Source organism: Paramacrobiotus metropolitanus, unplaced genomic scaffold, assembly GCF_019649055.1.
Source record: "Paramacrobiotus metropolitanus isolate TYO unplaced genomic scaffold, Prichtersi_v1.0 Parri_scaffold0000180, whole genome shotgun sequence".
In the NCBI taxonomy this organism is placed as follows: domain Eukaryota; kingdom Metazoa; phylum Tardigrada; class Eutardigrada; order Parachela; family Macrobiotidae; genus Paramacrobiotus; species Paramacrobiotus metropolitanus.
The window spans coordinates 99,309-118,224 of record NW_026570400.1 but is presented as its reverse complement, the minus strand read 5'-3'; the positions used below and the strand labels follow the sequence as shown (position 1 = coordinate 118,224).

General features: G+C 43.5%; 2 long non-coding RNA genes across 5 annotated transcripts; both read right to left on the bottom strand.

The window, feature by feature from the left end:
* Nucleotides 1-9,495: 9,495 nt before the first annotated feature.
* Nucleotides 9,496-13,799, bottom strand: LOC129600502 (uncharacterized). Of its 4 annotated transcripts, none has more exons than XR_008692066.1 (4): nucleotides 13,513-13,799; nucleotides 11,947-12,816; nucleotides 10,389-10,776; nucleotides 9,496-9,642 (listed from the first exon to the last, which is right to left on the bottom strand). It is a non-coding gene; the product is annotated as an uncharacterized LOC129600502 (long non-coding RNA). The 4 variants fall into 4 exon arrangements; XR_008692068.1 differs by lacking the exon at nucleotides 13,513-13,799 and having other exon boundaries at nucleotides 11,947-12,234; nucleotides 12,350-13,225; XR_008692067.1 differs by lacking the exon at nucleotides 13,513-13,799 and having other exon boundaries at nucleotides 11,947-12,637; nucleotides 12,695-13,225.
* Nucleotides 13,800-14,170: 371 nt separating this feature from the next.
* LOC129600511 (uncharacterized) lies at nucleotides 14,171-15,593 on the bottom strand. The gene is made up of 6 exons (XR_008692072.1): nucleotides 15,454-15,593; nucleotides 15,113-15,157; nucleotides 14,913-15,019; nucleotides 14,805-14,842; nucleotides 14,668-14,724; nucleotides 14,171-14,279 (listed from the first exon to the last, which is right to left on the bottom strand). It is a non-coding gene; the product is annotated as an uncharacterized LOC129600511 (long non-coding RNA).
* Nucleotides 15,594-18,916: the final 3,323 nt, after the last annotated feature.

Genomic DNA, 18,916 nt, shown 5'->3' with positions numbered 1-18,916 from the left:
GCAAATAGGACTGCCCCACGCCGAATTTGTTTGCTCAATAATGCCGTCTTTAATCATTTCCTGAGTTTTAGCCTGGAGCCATTTCCTATCTTCAAAAGACGTACGATACGGGGGAGTTCTAACCGGCAAACTTGTGCCTGTATCCACGGAGTGCTCATAAATGGTACAGCATCCCACAGGGCGGGCTTTAGTCGGTAGAACTGATTTTGCCTGATAGAATATAGCCTTTAGTTCATCCTTGCTAGGGCAAATATCTCCCACTTTGATCTTTGAGAAAGTTTCCTCTGTTTCAGGATCAACGGCACTGACGGCGGGTGGCGGCAACTGCATAGCCACACATTCGGTAATTTTTCTTGGCACTGGAATGCCCTTGTCATCACTGGGAACACCATTAATCGCTTCTTGACAACTCTCCTGAAACTCTGGAGAGTCCATCTGATATACCGCATCGACAAGCGCGACTTCGCCAAGGTTAGTTTCTTCGTTTAAAACCAGCGGTTTGTCCGAGACATTTACAACGCATACTCTACAATTACCATACTCATTAAGCGTTAAAACGCCGTCCAGTAGTACCGCATTCTTGTTTGATTCAGGAATTTTTCCTTCGTAGAGAAAAGGCTGAGTATATAAATACTCATCCTGAAATTCCATGAATTGCTCATCAGACATAGACGTCGTAGCGCGGATAATTCCCTGCGAGTGGGGTTGAATTATGACCGGCGAAGCTGGAAACAGCTCCATTTTAAAGCAATCAATCGGGCCGGGTTCTGGCTCGAAGCGGTAAATATCCTGTTCTACCGAATTAATTTCAACCTGCGCTTGTGCCTGTTTCAGATGGGCGTCCCTGTACGCCAGTTCGATGACATCCTTCGAATACACGCATGCCGGAATATCTGAGGACTCACGGACATCCTGTGACCGCTTGGGCAAGTTTTTAACCACAGGCAACTGCTGAGTGGGGACTGGCGGCACGGTTTCGGCCGACTTCTGGCTCGCAGCCTCGCGCTCTGCGAACTCCCGCCGAATTCTGCGGCTGTAACTGGATTTTTTACGCCTGGGAGAATTCCTTCCCGAACCTTCCGGTGATGGTTCGTAATTTCCCACGGTAGGTTGTGCTGGATTAACAGCTGCAGATTCACTCAATGCCTTCCGTTTCTGAATTTCGTTCCAGATTTCCCACTGCTCGTTAATATTAACATTTGTCGAGACATCGTAAGTCGTTCTGGCATCCTCTGAAACGAACTCAGACGGCTTCGGCGGCGGTGAGTTACGAATCATTTGAGAATTTATTTCCCTTTGCTTCTCCGCCTGTTTATCTTCGAAGGAGACCGGACACGGGCCGATGTTAATGGGTTTCATTCCATCAGCAGGGATGAAGCTACCATTTTCGAATTCTCCTGCCGGGGCTGGATTATCGACAGAAAAGGTAACCTTGCGTTTTCCTGTAACTTTCTGCGCGGCCAACTGTTCATTTCTTTTAATTGTTTCAAAATGCCGACGGTCATTAATTGAATTTCGACAAACATCACAGTTTTTCTCGTACCGTTCGATTTCTATTATGCAGTCCGGCCAGTAAAACAATTTTACTAAATACGGATATAATTTTTCGTGCCGGCCGTATGCTTGTTTATGAATTAGAATTTCGTGGAAGCAGGCGATTAATTTCTGTCGCCATTGATGCGGCACGTAAATTCTCGGACATGCACCGGAATGATCAGGTACTCTACACAAAATCCCTTCGCAGATTATAAACCGATTTATTTCATACTTGGTAAAATTGGTATTAGCATGCGACGGCTTCTTGTACATTTTATACCACATCCGGCTATCAACACATTGCTGTTGAGTTTCGCGCCAAAACTGCGGATCTCTGAAGCGTTGCTCCGAGGGAAACAACTGTTTATCCTGTGGCCTATCCATCGGCGTCATCCATTTCTTCAACTCTGGATTGCGTGCCATAAAGGACGGATAATCGTGGACTTCATCAACGTCTCTGCGGTCACGCTCAACAGGTATGACATTCAACAGCTTATTGTCCATGCTTAGACATTCGACAACCTTCGCTGATTTTTCTAAAACGCCCATGTAGAGATATTTTGCCGCAGGATGTTGTTTCAGTACTGCGTCCACTGACGAAATTTGGATTGGAAGTTGCAGGGAGTCGTCACCCCCACGAACTTGACTGGAGCCGGAATTAGACACAGGGCTGACCGATGCCGAAGACGAAGTACTAGGACTGCTTGCCGAAGACGGCTGTGAAACTTTTTCCTTTTTAATTGGCGGCTGGAAAGACGCCTGTTCTCTCCCCCGCGAACTTGACTGCATACTATTTGCAATTGTTTCACCGCCTCCCCCACGAACTTGACTTGGTTCTGGGTTTTTCTCCGTCTTAATCTCTTGCTTAATTGCAGGACGAACGGGTTCATCCACGACGGAAGCTGCTCTAGGGAGATATTGACGAATCATCTCCTGTACTACACTGCGCACAAACTCTTCATCACGCTGGTCGGATCCCTTTTTGGCCGGTGCCACCTGTACGGGCACAATTTGTTTACCTTCCGTTTTCACCGGGGCTTCAGCCACTTTAGTCACTGGTGGTGGCGCGACTGGACGCGGCCACTCCTGCTTCGCTTTTTGTAAGTGTAGGATACAAATTTCTGGGTCAGCTTTTGCCAAAATTAAATGTGCAGACTCGTATGGCACAAATTTTGCTTCCTTAGCGACACCAATGCGCTCAGTTAACATCAAGGCAGGAATTGCAGGAGACGGCTTAACTCCCGGAGGAATTAGCGGGTCAAAATCGTGAGCGCGGATGACATCCGACATCAGGTGAGTTTCGCGGCGAAAGAATGCCGGAGCGTTAAGCTGTCTACGCGAGAGGCGCCAAGTCATAGTATTCATATCTAAGATAAAAGGCTTTGTAGCTAAAAAGTCTAAACCTAAAACAACGTGGTCCCTATCGAAAGTGGAACTCACAAGCATTGCGTGCTCAAAAGCCATCCCAAATTCATGGATGGTGACCACCACCGACAACGGCTCAATCAACTGTCTTCCCTGGTAAGCTGTGTGGACAACTCTGCCTTTAATGTGATCCGGGCAACGATGTATATTTAATTTTAAATCTTTAGCCATTTTTAAAGACATAACGGAAATGCTAGAACCAGTATCCAGCATAGTCTTTACTTTCTGATAATTTATGTCGATTACAGAATACCAAGCCTGGGCATCGAGCGTTGGCAACAGACACACATGATCCGCTAGAGGGTACTGCGAAAAGTCCTGGACTTCCATTTTGTTACACTGGGGCGTCGGCGAAGACAAACCAGCCGGTAAGTCCAACTCCATCATATTAATTTGCTGCTGCGGGTTGTTGTACCTTGCTAATAATTCTGCAGACGGTTCATACTGACGAGGAAGTACAAACTGGTTCGTACAACCTGCAGCCGGATGAAGACCATGACAGCGGAAACAAATCTCGACTCCGCGATTTGTTCGCCATTTGTCTTTCAGGATATTTCGTTCATCAAAGGGAGGCTGACTACCGGCCTGCTGATTTTGTCGGTAATTCTGGTTATTTTGCTGACGATTATTATTGTTGTTGAAACCCCCGCGTCCGCGATAATTATTATTATTATTATTATTTCGGTAATTTCCACGGTTATTACCGCCATCATAATTGTTGTTATTCGCAGGGCCATTCTGTTGGTACTGCTGATCGAAATTCTGCACCGGTTGTTGGAATTGCGGCTGCATAACCGGCATCATTGGATTCATCATTTGAACTGGGACAGGCATAGGAGCCTGCATAGGAATTGGTTGAGGGAAAGTCTGCGCAAATTGTACCGGGTGTTGTTCAACAAATGGTGGCTGTGAATACACCGGAACTGGAACAAATTGCGGCTGGGGAACATTCAGGACGGGTTGGATTGGAGCCACCGTATTCTGCGGCTGCGGAATCACCGTTTCCGTGTACGAGCGGGAGTATCCACCTCGATTATTGCCGTAATTTCCACGGCCTCCCCGGTTCGAATAATAATTTCCTCTCTGAGACGGACCGGCGCGGCCGCCTCGATTTTCATAATTCGAATTATTATTATTATTATTGCCGGCACTTCTCGGTTCTGAAGGGGCATTTTTCTGTGTCGATTCAGGTGCCTTTTTATCTTTGTTCATTCGTTTCCATAGCTTCTCGCACTCTTGTAGTTTCTTTTCAAATTCCGAGTAGTTTTTAGGCGCTGCATTATAAATTTCTCGGAACCACGCCGGTCGATGCTCCTGCACGCCATCAAGAAGTGCTTCCACTTGCTCTTCATCCGATGTTTTTAGTTCCTCAAACCATGGGAGGAAACTATCCAGGTAAGCGCGAACTGGTTCATAGAACTCCAATTTGCGGTTATTCATTTTTCGGCGAATATCGGCTTTAGAAAGAGAGCCGTTAAAGTGCTCTACAATCGCCGGCTTAAAGAAATCTGACCACGATTTGCCTTTATTGTCCTTCCAGAATTTTTCAAACCATTGAAAGGACGGACCGGTGAATGCACCGATTACTCTGCGACACGTTGTTTCATCATTCCAGTTATTCGTGGCTCTGCATTGTTCAACATTCATGAGCCATCTTTGAATTTTTTCCGGATGAGCATCGTCAAAGGCGAGTAACTTCATGCCTCCTACTGTTTTATCGCTTTCTTTTTCCACAAATTTCGCTAAAAGTTCAACAACGCTTTCTTGTGTAAGTGTCGTTCTATCCGAAATTTGAGTCTGTTTATTCAGCCATTCCTCCAGCTGAGGATTTCTGGACATAGACTCATTGCTGGCCGTGCTACTGGGGCGACGGTGTTCATCCTCCATCAGGGCATCATCCATCAGTTCATTTTCTGTATCGGAACTGTCCCTATTTTCTGTTCCTCGCATCTGGCGACTAGATTCGTCAGCTGTTCTTCTTAGAATCTGCTGGCGTAAATCTGTTGAGCCATTTTTCTTCTGTTTGGCAGGTACCGTTTCCTTGGAATTTGACTCTGACGATGAACGCAGTATGGTCTGAGCTTCCGAGAATTCGACTCGTGATTCCTGTCTAGGCCTGCGCAAGATGCCAGCCGGATTACTGCCAGTAGCTATAGGCTGATCCACATATGACGAGAAATTTTGGGGATTAAATGGTGTAAAAGCGGGAGGACGTAATACGTCTCCTGTTGCTACCGGCGCTTCCCTTTGAAAGTATCCTTCACCGCCGCCAAGAGCAGCATCTGTATTTCGAAGCCGACGAAGTTCGTCATACGCTTGCTTTAGGTCCATTTCCATCTTGGTAAGTTGGTCTTGTTTTTCATGCCATTCCTTTCGGCATTGCGCATTTTCTTCATACAGCCGATTACACCTTTCAGACTTTTCATATGCGTCAGCCTGTGCTGTATTTTTCGCTTGAATCGCGTTCTCACAATTATCACATCTTTTATCCTTTTTCGAATCTTTTAATTCCTTTTGGGCCTTTTAAACATTCTCTCGCTCTGTAGTCAACAGACCCTGCAACCTCTCAATTTCCTTTTGGGACGCATCATCCTTTTCCTTGGGAATATGCATCGGGCCGACCAAAGACTTGTTATTCAGCTGCACTCTCACTTGTGTGAGTTCACGCTGTAGAGAGTCTTCCGCGTCTTTAGCCCGCTTCTTTTCGGCTTCCAAGTCTTTAGTAAGTTTCGTGGACGAATTCTGCTCATCAGTTAGTTTTTTTAGTTGTGACATTGTGCGCATCTTTTCGGCAGACAATTCCCCAGTGCTTTATTCAATTTTGGTCTAAATCAGCAATTTGTTTTGCCGTATCCGGTGTTGGATGAGCACTGAGGCCATCAATCGTAGCTTTCGCGTTTGAAAGATCTCTCTGAGCATCTTCCAACTGTTTTTCAAAATTACGATTCGTGTCTTTTAAAGTATCGCGCTCATCTTGCATTGCATTAAATGCGGCCTCCGCATTTCTGTTGGCTTGTCTTAGACTGTGTAAATTATCATTCGCAATACGTATTTCGTTAGCCAATCTATCATTTTCTATTTGTTCATTTTCGAATTTAACACGCATCTCATTGAAATCGTTTTGGAATTTCAATTTTTCGTTTCGTTCCGCATCTACACGAGCGTCCAAAGACATTGTATTACCCATTTCATCTACCTTTGTTTTTGTAGATGCGATGAGCGTGCGGAGACTTTGGATCAATACAGGCATAGTTTGCCGGACTATCAAGCCCACATCCTGGTCAGTTTCTGCCGCAGCTAACTGCTCATCGACTTCCCTAGCTTGAGTAAGGAAGTCCTCATCTGGTTGCTCAAAATCTTTTTCTGACACAAAACTATGTAATTTTAATTGTGCCGGATGGAATGTCATTGTTCCACCACGAATGCTTTTATTTGCTCTTGTTTCTGAACCCTCGGATATATCCGCTTTATCCGCAGCTGACAACGCTATCAAATTATTGTCCGACTGGGACGACTGGGGTTCTGTGTGACTCTCAGCCACGCTTGGAGTTTCCGATATGGGTTCATCCAATATCGCACCGGATGCCTGGGCTGGAATTTTCTCCTTAGTGCCGCGCGTAACCCGTTCATTTGCGGCTTGCTTCCCTTGGAGTTTTTCCTGTTGCTTTGGCTGCTAGATGGGCTGCTTGCGCTGCTTGCCTGCGCTTCCCTAAATCTTCCATATAGCCCGCCTTCCAATTATACGCGTCATTGACTGCCTTTTCGAACTGTTCATCTGTGATATCCAGGTAAGCTTCTGGAATACACTCTTCATGGTCTACCCACGTCTTATAATATTTGGGTTGCTTGGTTTTTGAATTTAAAAATCGTCTGATTTCCTGATATTCAACCCACTCCTTTCCACAAAATGCTTCTAGAGCTTCTGGTGGTTCAACGTTCAGGGCTAAATACATTAGCCCCAACGGTATTTCTTTAGTTTTGAACCGGAATCTGGTCTCGGCATGTGCTCTTTCGAATGCACCAATTATTACTCTTTCTTCCGGTACTTTACGCGGTGGTGGACGAGTCTTTACGACTGTGTCACCCGACATCTTACCTTTTATTTTGAATTAACCTTTGCGGCTAATTAAAATACCAAAACAGCAGCGATTGTGCTACTGATTTCTGACGAATATCGTTATTGCGATTGTGCAATAATTCTCACAAACTCACAAACAATCCTCCTTTTAGGTTTGAATTGCTTTGTAAGAATCAAACACAGCCGACCTTTGCGGTTTCGACTGTAACAAATTCCTAAAATTACGCTGCTGCACTTTACGCGCTGCCGTAATTTTAAATTCACAGGTCAATCACCGTTTGCCGGTGTTTACCTTTTTCACGGTCAACTCTGTCTAGCTGCTGATTCTGGCTACCGCTTGCGGCTTGCCTTTATCTAGCTGCTGGAGATCGTTATCTCACCTGGCCACTGACAATGGCTCGGTGCTTACTATCTGCTCTATCTGCAGGCCAGGTACACTGACACTGCAGATTACGCTTTATTCGCCGCGGTTACTGCTTTGCGCAGACAACCCGGAAATTACCCACACAGACACCAATTAATTACACAGCCGACCTTTAAGGTTTCGACTGTTTATTCCTACGGTCCAAATTAAATTAGATTAATTTAATTGGCGAGGAAGCTCACCAGTGAGGAAGCTCACAGTTGCGAGGAAGCTCGCTAAAAATAAATTAACTAGGCCAGATCTGGAACGCTGACCTCCTTCGGCGCACCTTTGCGGTTCGACGCCTTTCTGTACGGACCACTTTTACGAATAAATTACCATCAGACTTTCCACCAATAATTTTCTGTTACATCGGGAAAATTAAAAGACACCGGTGGGCGCCATGTCGTGTATAAGCGTTCACGCCGTTTAAGGCTCCATGAACAATCTTTACTCTTCCACGCCTGTAATGCTCAATCGGTAGGCACTCGTACTCTCAAACTGTAACAGAAGAACTATGGTGGAAATAAGACGAACGAATCAGGAACACGAGTCAGGAATCCCTAAATGATAGTCCAACTACAATCTCCGGTCGTAAGTCCTGTGAGGATCGGCAAGAGCTAGGACGATTGTGTCACGAGCAAACCTGTATACTAAGCGATAATCCGGGAACGACTATGCACTTCCGTAGGAACAAGTATTGCTGTCTCTTTATCCAATTCACATCACAGTTCACAACGCTAGGAAATCGTAATTAGAAGCAGTCTCAGAAGTAAATCTCAGACTACTGATACCGATATTAGAAGTAACAAGAACTTATATAGACTTCGCGTTATGACATCATATACATCGCTAGTAAAAGAGAACAGCAAATCACAGCATTGATTGACTAGATTATCCGTTATGTTGCAGGTGGAAGGCGGACAGTCAGCATCCAGTACGTACATCCGGCGTATGATCCTACTCCCATACGTCAGTAGAATGCAAACTTATGTTTTGTCACCAGCTGGTCTATTGTACTGTATGTCACAAACATTTGAAAACCGCAAAAATTAAGAGCTCCTCGACTCACTAATGGAAGTTCCCCAAGTTCAGCGAACCCACCCAAGAACCCCGCTACTCAGGAGACGAGTGGTACCGCATGTACCTCCGTTCCACCACCAACAAGGAAGTCAGCAGCAGATTCTTACGCTGCAGCTGCAAAACGTCAACCCCGTATGATTCGTGGTACGATGACGACCGATACGACGACTGAAAAACCTCGAAGTGAACTGGTCAAAACGCTGCAATGCAATCGCAAGCCCCATGCGGATTTCTGTGTGCGTGGCATCCCACGTCTTGGAAACTCTAAGTTTAAAACCGCGAAAGAATACAACGCATTTCTCGCCGCCCAGCTGAACGAAAATGGAATCCAAACACGATTTGTGAGTGTTTTTGTACCGCCGGATGGAGACAAGCGAACATCCACTTTTGCACGCATTGGGACATTTAAAGACATGTCTGAGAAAATTCTGGACCCTGAAATCTGGCCGTCCAATGTGTTTGTTAGGGAATGGATATACTGAATTTTGTCGCTGATGCGCATTCCTGAATTGTATATTATTTTTTGACAGTATTTGCCCAATGTGTTTTTTTTTCGGTGAGTGAATGCTTGCTGTGCTGTACTTACATTATTGCTGAGGGACTCTTTTCCGCTGAAGTGTTTAATTGACCGTGTCTGCAAATCTCGATAAGGAGTGATTCCTTGTATTTGCAGACGTTAAGCATTAAAAACCTAAACCTAAACCTATAACAAGAAGCAAATTGTTATTACATTGGCGAACAGCTACTTAATCACAGCGACCAGCGGTGAATTGCAAAAAGCGAGGAGCCGTGACCGTCAAAGGAATAGTTACGAACACTAAAAACATTACAAACGGCGCACAAGGTGCAAACAGCAGAGAGCGGTACTAAACAGGAGGGAACGCTGACAAACAACAGATGAGCCCATACGACAAGTTATTAGGAGAAACAGAGTGGATAATGACAAGCAGGACAGCCTGTACAAAACGCTGAGACGCTAACGGCGGCTAAGGTGTAGAACCACAGTATTCCACATCCAGTTCATGCCATGCCGTGGTTGCAGACCGTCGTGGACGATGGACGCAACGGCGTTGCGCGGCTGCATGGACGTTAGTCAGGGGGTTGTGGGTCTCTTTAACTACGGCGGGGACCAGACCAATATAAATAAAAGTTAACTAGAAGTATTCTAAAATTCAGAATAAAAGCAAAGCGTAAAGCGCAGCTCGCAGAAATTTTTCATAATTTGTTAACCATCGAAAAAGATACGCATTTAAAACAACTAACGATTGAGAGGGAGTTCTTTAAGGCTCTTTGATTGGGAGCCACATTAAGAATGAAACCATAAGTATCATCCAATGAAGACTAGGCAGTTAAATTCCAAACCGGCTGACCTTTCACTGCAATTATTCTTTAAAAGTCGTTATTAGTGTGTACGAGTATAGGACGCACTGTCGCAATTCTTACTACGTAAAATTCTTCTTACAATTCTTATTACGTAAAATTAACAAACCAAAACCGTTCATAAGTCATCAAAACTGCTGCCGAGTGAGAGTGAATTCTTTAAGACTGTTTGTTGAAATCCATAGAAGAATCAATTACAGTAACCGTAAAACTATTTCCGAACCGGCTGACCTTTCGTTACAGTTCTTTGAAAGACAGTGCAAACAGTTTCTACGACTACGAATATTGTGTAAAAACAATTAAACAAAATTAAGTTATCCGATAAATTAATGTTATTACTTACTACATCTCAGATAATTTTGACAAAACTACAAAGATGCGGTGAACGACCGATCATTGTCTGTTGAAATTATTCTCAACGGAAACTATAATCCGATCCATAAAGGCCAGATTTAAAGAGAACTTTTATTCAAGAGCTTTTACCTTGTGCTGCCGAACGCGTAGGGGAAAGAAGGAAAGCCGTTCGAGCCATTAGACTGCAGGAGATTATATAAAGCGTAATGGGCGACGGGAGTATACAAGTACAATGGGAATGGTAGTCGGCGTCCGGCAGCCACAAATAAGCAGCAGTCAGTAAGCGGCGGCCAGGGATACTGGAGAGGGATACTGGAGATGCCCAATGGGATGCACAGAATATCAGTAATATGAACGCAAACCCAGAGAGGAGAGGTTAGGGGCGCCGTGTTGGCCAGAACGGCCGGAGGGGAGGCCAAGAACGGCGTTTCTTAATAAGCACACAACTAACAGCGGTTTATGGCAAGCTCAGCTGTTGATCACAGCAGAGCACAGAAAAATCATTAAAATCCTGATCCTGCAAAAGAAAATTAATTTCATGTTAATCGATCGGAGCGCAGCGAAGGTCCTCTAAATTCACCACCAATGCATATAAATGCACTCGTATTTTTGTCCGTTACGTAGTCATTACGGAAGTAACTGCAATTGCAAATATTACCGCATAATAACACATAACGCATAATAATACCGCATAATAACGCACTTTTCTAGTACTGCAGTGTTATACAGAATTAGGCAGCAGCAGAATATGGAATTGGGCAGCAGCCAGCGAGCATCGTCTTTAATTTTTGAATTTACAATTATCAGCGGATCGGTAGTTCAGTACATTAATTAAACGCGGTATGTACTACGTACACTGCATCTCCCCAACAGTTTTTCAACATCGCTCACTGAATTTTTTGGTTGTGTTTCTGTTAACGAGTACGAGTACCTGTTCCGGCTGAATTCAAGAAATCTCTTGTTAGTCTTGTATCGGTTTATTTACTCTTAACACTTACATTTTAAATTGGCCGGACTTGTGAGCGCCTGCTCAAAGGTTCGTCTACTCCATGAATAATCTGGTCTACTCTAGTTGACATGTGGCACTGCAGTGCCAGCGGAAGATATTAGCACGGCTACTGTAGAACAGTATTAAGTACCGCTATGAATTTTATCAATTTTACTTAATTAATTTCTATATCTCCTGATGTACTGCATGCGCAGCGCCTGCACGCGGATGCCACAATCATTACATGGCGGTAAATAAGGACCCAGTTGCGGCTAAAGGTCAGCTCTACCGTACCTACGGCAGACAACGGACAGCTAATGGGATAGGTCACGGGAAAAGGAAAGGTCATGGGGTAAAATACCAAATATGTCGTGTCTTACATGTGTAGCAGTAACTTAAATTCATTCCAGTATTTTTATTATTAACTCCCACTTTTTATTGAGTCGATAAATACTTTATAGACGTCGATATAAATTTACCTTGTGAAGGGTTTACTCGCATTATTTAAAGCAAAATATTGGAAATAATATGTCTACCCGTACGTAATCAAAGACATCGTGCCAACACCGCTGACCGATTTATGATTTGTCGTATTTAATTTTTTTAATTGTGTACAGAATAACATTTGACAAAACCGTAAGAAAATCCCGCATAACACGCACAGATGTCGAACACAGTGCCACAGTACGAGTATCTTACCTGTAAGGCTTTTTTCAATCGTGCGCCGCGCCAGCATGGCCATTTTGGAGTGGCAGATGTTCTGGCAAGGGGGCTGGATAGCCGGCATAACGCAAAAAACCCCGAAAAAGTTCCCGAAAGGGTCGACTGATTTTGCGGGCACAGACTTGATACAGGTACCAGATACCCACAAAAACGAAAATGATAGCAACAAATATTACCAAGCCAAGAATAACGGCCGCCACCGTTTTCCAAAAGGTCAAACAGGAGCACACATAGTGAACAGTTCCAAATGCCCCCGTCAGCCAGCTGGTGTGATTTAGAAAAACTTCCATGTTACCACGCAGTATGAAAATTTGCAATGAAGTGGTACGAAATTCATGGTGATGACTGATATACGGCCAAAACAGCCTAATACTCTTACCCGCCAGGCCCATCACTGGTAAAAACTTTTTCCGTTTTGAAAACCCGCTTTTTTTACTTAAACGGAGGTCGCTGTCGCTGGAAGGTAGTATTGCTTCGGCTTTCGTCTCGAACAGACAGAAATCATTCCAAGCAGTCCACGATCCAGAATAAACACTCGGCTACGGTTTTGACGCAAGGCTCTTCCACAACTGAGATACCGGACGGTACTTCAAGGTTTCTGATTTAGACTAAATTAGGCAAACGCACCGGGAATTCCTGCCTGGTGAGAAATAATCAGAGTTCCTGCCTGGTGAGAAATGACGCAGTTGAATAACTGAAGGGAAGGCACGGAGTATCGGCTTACTTCGATAATTATTATGACACTAATTCTCTCCAATCAGCAATATTCAGCTATTTCAGAATGTTTGTTGCCTTGTCATCTTTGTATCCGGTGACCTCCAGTTCTCCGTATCCGATTTTGACGCACTAAAGTACAGTAATTACATTTACAAGCCGTTACATTGCCCGTCGGTGGTTGGATCTCGGAAGTCATGTTCTGGTTTGTCAACTGGGCTGATCAGATACTTGGTGATCGTGCTAGTGCATTCCTTTTACTACATTACTTAAGCCAGAAAAATCAGCAAGAAAAAAGGAATTTTGCTTTTTCACAAGGATCCCGCGGAATGAATGCGCCAACGCCAGCGGAGCATAGCCAGCCAGAGCAAAAAACAAATACTAGTCCAATTCTCATCGCGGGGAAAAAGTGGCCAGAAAAGGTACACAGAATATAAGCCGATAAGGAAGACCGGCGGGGGCCAAAATTTGGATTAATTTTATGCTTTTATGGGTTGTATGACCATAAATGCAAATTAATTAAAGTTCAATTATTCAAATAAAATTGTACAGTTCAATTCGTCCGGTTTTCAAGTTATGTTTTAAGCACTGTATCTAGGGAAGATTTTTAAGTATCAAGGTAGTCTACGAGTAAGAGAGGTTCTTATTTCAACGATATGTACGCTTCCAATTTTCAACGGTATGTTTAGAGAAAGATCAAGCGAAAGAAAGATCATAGATGAGGTGGCTGCTATATGCGCCCCAGACTCGCAGTTGTAAGAATCTGCGGACAATGTTTGTCAATAGAAGGCAAGAAACCACAGCTAAACATTATTATTATAGGCATACCGGAAGTACATAGGTCTCCAATGCACTGGTCACCGTGCGAATATCCACATCGGCCTGATCGGTACATCAGCTGAAGCAATAGGCGGGAAACTTTGGAACCGACACCGGCGACACTGTACAATCCTTGCTCGTGTAATCCAACCAATTTTAAAACCATCGTTATCCCATGCAATAAGCGAACTGAGAGTGCAGAGAAGTTGTTTCCGCAACGAACGGCGTGGATCATCTTTTTTTTCTCGATAAAATCACCGCACAATGTGACAAACCGGAAGTCATGCTCACTGAGATCGCGGTGCTATATGCAATACTATTTAATTCTTTCAATAACATCTTTAATAACATTTTAAGGGGGACTAGTTTATGGTTCAACAGCAAACAGACACACGATCAATAGCGCGTTGATAAATCACCAGCTGCGCCACTTACAAGTTATGCCAGCCTTTGCAAAAAAAGCCGTACAAATTGAGCTGCTCATCCGTTTTGCGATATCTAACTTGATTCTAATAGGGGAATGTTTGCTTTATAAGAATACACTAAATTTAGAAAATCATTAATTTCAAAAATCGGGTTCGTGCTATAAATTAGCCCCCTTACTGTATTTCGATTTCAGTTACATCTTCAGTAATATTTAATTATCTCGTATTTCCGTAAAATTCAGGTGTCAACTTCTTTAAAATCCAATTTAGGTTTTCTGTTTAAGTCAAAAAAAGCACGTTTCACAACTCACATTCCGGCTTGTGGAAGTGTTTTCCGGGCTTCTGATAAACCTGCAAATTCCAGAACAAAATCGTTTAAAAGTGTGCAAGTGGCAAAAGCTAGTTTGCAACAGGTCAATTTATTTTATGAAATAAATTTTATTTTCTTTATTATATTATGTGGGCAGAAAATTTTCTCGTTGTTTAATTTTTAAACGATTCGGTTCTTTCCCATCCATTATGTCCTTCCAGCGATCGCGACCGGCTTCGCACGATGCTTGAAAGGTCATGACACCCGGTCTACACAGGCAAACCAGATTTCTAATAATTACGCGTATTTATAATCATAATTTATTTTGCTGATGTCGCAATAATAAAAAGAAAAATGGAATTAAGCTATCCAAAATATTGTGAATTTACGCGAAAAAATCAAAATTCGATTTGTTTAGCAAGCATTTACCGTTCATCAGTGACGAGACCAAAGCAGAAACGTTTCTCAATCGAATCACCGGGACGTCTATAAATAAGTAAAGGAATCTCACTGTCCACACACACAGACAGATTTTCCGCTTCTCCTGGTATTTCGGCATTTTTTACCTTTGGTACGACTTGAGCGTCAAGATTTGTTGTGGACTCTGCAAAGACACATGGTTATGTAACGCAGTGGTTACAGATAACTGTTAATGAGCGCTTGAGTACCACTACCGTCGCTTTGCCATGGGTGTGTGAATGGGAATACGGCACCAACAGCAACTTCCTCGAATCTTTGTCGTACTCGCAATATTGCTTCACCCATGTCGTCCCAAACGCTTCTACATATCAAAGGGTGCATAATAATTGCTAAAAACGCCTGAAATTCCGGATAACTATCCGGAAAATATCCAGATGAACTCTTAATTTTTTACCTGAAACTCCGGACCGAGACAAATCATTTTAATCAGTTGCAGGCGCTATTAATCAGAAACAACAAATACAAACTCGCGAGTCACAAAATGCCAATACTTACAGTTTTTCGTATTGATAAAAAAATGTCAATATCAATATTTCAATCAGTTTTTATAATATTGCATTGATCATTGCATTCGTGCATACACAGGAATGCATGCACAGGAAAAATATAAAAGCACCGGAGTTGTGATAAATGCACAAAATTGCTACCGGAATAATGAGACGGAAACGGTTATATCAGCCATAAAAACTTGTTTAACAAAATGGCAATTATATGGCGTAGTAGAATCGCACTTACGTTTTTCCATAAGACAAACAAATCCTTTCGCTCGGTTAGTCGCTCTTGAAAGATTCCCGGCGTTCTCATTCGGTGCAGCATCATGGTCGGATTATAATGGGGAATGCTGTGCGGGTGCCAAACGGTAATCCGGGCCCAAGGCATGCAGCACCATTTCTCTTAATAGTTTCCGGAAGGAGCAGGTTCCCTTTCAGAAAGCGCTGCTGCAGATAATACACTAACAAGATTATAAGAATAAATAACGTAAAGGAAATAAGAGCTACAAAATTGGATAGCGCCGCTGACCAAAAGGTCAAGCTCCAGTTACACATGCGCAGCAATCTTCAATATTTATCCCAGCCGTATGGGTGTACTGTAGTTAATTTGCTCAGCCATTTTACCGCAAACGATGTGGCAGGAAAATGTAATGGAAACCGGTCGCGCTTGATATGGCTGCCTGGCCATGGGACTCTTTGCTGCCAGGTTCCGAGGTTCGGCACCGGTAGAAACTGGGCCCGTTGATCGCCATTGTCGAGTTAATTTTCCACCAGGGAATCACTATCCTTTTTCCTTCCGCTTCATTAAAGGGAGAAATTTCAGCGTACAATTCTGAACTGTAGGCCTAAATTTCTCCGGTTAATGAAGCGGACTGCAGCCAGTCTCCAATTTCTAAACGCCAGCATCGCGCTTAATATGCACTACCTGTACCTTTAAGCAAGAAATTAATCACCCGGCTTGTACATACGTTACCGCCAAGATATTCCCCCAATCAATAATTCTGTAGTAAATTAATTTACCGCCGCTGATAGTTATCGACTTAATATTGAATGCGTCACGTTCAACTAGGTAAACCGGATGACGCTGAACACATGCCTCAATAAGCGCGGGTCGAATTCTACTAATGCCGCTGGGTGGTACTTTTTCCCAAGCAGAGGTACATAATTTATACGAGTATATCACGCAACATAGGATACAGTATATGCAGGAAAAGTTACGTCGCTTGCAACCTGTATTTACTGAAACTGAATACGTAAAACGAAATAGAAGTCACGCAGATAAAAAAGTGCCGAATGGTTGTGTACGGAATCAAAGGTAGTGCTCAAAAAGATAGTGTACCGAATAAAAGGTAATACAAAAGGTTGTGTAGGAAGAAAAAGGTAGCGAAAGGTTGTGTACGGAGTGGTCACCAAATAAAATTAATGACATTTTAAATTATAAACGACAATCGCTTGTCATAGCTCTTAAATACAGGTTATGGGTGGTGTAAATTTGGACGCACCGTTATCGACGGGAGCGACGAAGAGCACTTTCAGACGTACCGCGGGCCCGGACATTGATAAAATTAGTCTGCTGTACCGTTCTAGATTAACTTATTAGACTACAAAATGGCAATTCATCTTGCGCGGGCTATGTTTTCTCAAGCGGGAGCTTCATTCACGCTTTGGTAAGAATATCGGGATCTCTTCTAGCTCGAATTCGCAATTCGCCCCAGCTGCATTTTTTTCCGCTCACATACACTGGGAGGTTCACGTGTAGATCTCCATGTCACTACTGTTTTACGCAGTTCCGTGAGATTCGTTAGACTGTTAGAGTATGTGAATGGACCGGCGTGACCTTTTGTAAGCCTGACCTTTTCTTCCTTTTTCCGCGCTGTCCATGTGTTTGGCACAAACAAAATGTCAACTGTTGGTAGGGTCGAATCGAAGTACCCCGCCATGCACATGGTATCAGTTCTTATGGATTCACGAAAACTGTCGCTTTCCCGCATTTCCCCAATTACCTAGTTTTTTTTAAATGTGCTTCGTGAATCTCGGTATAACTGAGCGCTGATTTGTGACATTTGTCTTCATTAGTAGGAACTATCCGAATATTTTACAGTATATTTTACATTCAGATATGGTACTGGAACAAGCGGGTAACTATAAAGACAAATCTTGACCAAAACCCGGGCTCACAGGATATTTAACGCAAAATTTCAGGAATGACGAATACTTTTCCTTTGAACTGATCCTCGTTACTGCATTTCTTTAACAGTACCATAATGTATCATATAAAATTCTTGAAACATGCGGAAATATCGGCCGTATGTTCCGTATGTGTGTATGTATGCAAGTACGTACGGTAAATCTTGCATTCTATCATTCTATATTTCTTCCACGCATTATCATCAGGCTGGTATCATTTTTCTAGACAAAACAACCCGAATCAAATTTCTCAATATTTCCTTGTGGTTCTTTTCTGAATATTTAAATTTCAACTGTACAACAGCTTCTACGGGCTGGCAACTGTTATTAAAGTAAACGCTTTGTTGAAGAATTGATTTTGAGCAATCTTTCTTTATTGTATGAGGGTATCTTTTTTGGATTGTATGCGCTCGTCTGCAACACTGCGTATTTTAAGGACCTATATATGTATATCAGTAGCGACCTAGATAATCCCTGTACTTGCTGCCGTCACCCGGGCCGAGTGTGACGTTGCGGCAGTACATAAGGCTAAATCTGGCGCGGTACAAAAGCACCATGTACAGCCACAACGTCATACTCCAGCCGGGTGACGGCAGCAAGTACAGGGATTATCTAGGTGCGCTACTGACATCTCCTCGTACATAGTTCATGTACACACTGGCATGCAAACATCGCTGGTTTGCTCTTTAATCGGCATCTGCCATTACACATAACAATACGCCTGCGCGGGTTTACACTAATAAAAGTTCCGAATTTTAAACATTGAAAAAACATCCAAAATCATTAGCGTCTTTCGTGAATTTAGTACGTGCGTTAAATGTACCCAAAACAGCCGCTGCATTCCCTCTGACTACAGCTAAACTTAAACGTTGTCTCAAAAAGGCTGTAGATCGAGGCTCTCCGGTAATGACACGAATCTTGCGGCCGACGAAACGGATTAGCTCCGAGAAAGCCAATCCAAATGTCCCAAGTGTCTCGACGGCCAGAGCGTAGAAAAGATATCCCAAATCCTCGACGAAGGCGTATTTCCGGCGCTTGTAGTCTTCTGCCATCTGCGCTACACTTCCGGCTTTCAAAGAACTAGCGTGCACGTGAGAGACGGCTACAGTGTCCCAGCACGTTGCATCCCACACAACCGCCTTCCCATCGCGTACAGGAATCAAAGTCATACCATCGGGACGTTTGTTTTCTTTATCTGACAGGCCCGACGGTTCGGACTGATTTTAAATTTAAAAGTTCGCTGGTTTTAAATAGCAAGAACAACCACCGTAAGTACCACTGTGTAACAAAAGCAACACCGCCTCCTGGAGTAGTCGAGACCGAAAGCCGGCAGGTGCATGCTATCGCGCTAAAAAACAATAAAATTTGTCTCCTATTACCTACCGCATTGCCGGCCAATACCGTAGTAAGCTCTGAGCCCGGTACGCTTGCAAGAGCAGCACCTGTCACTGGGTAAGCACAGCGATATCGCACAGCCAGTCATCAGGAGCTTTCTGATTGCCATCATCCAAGACAAATAC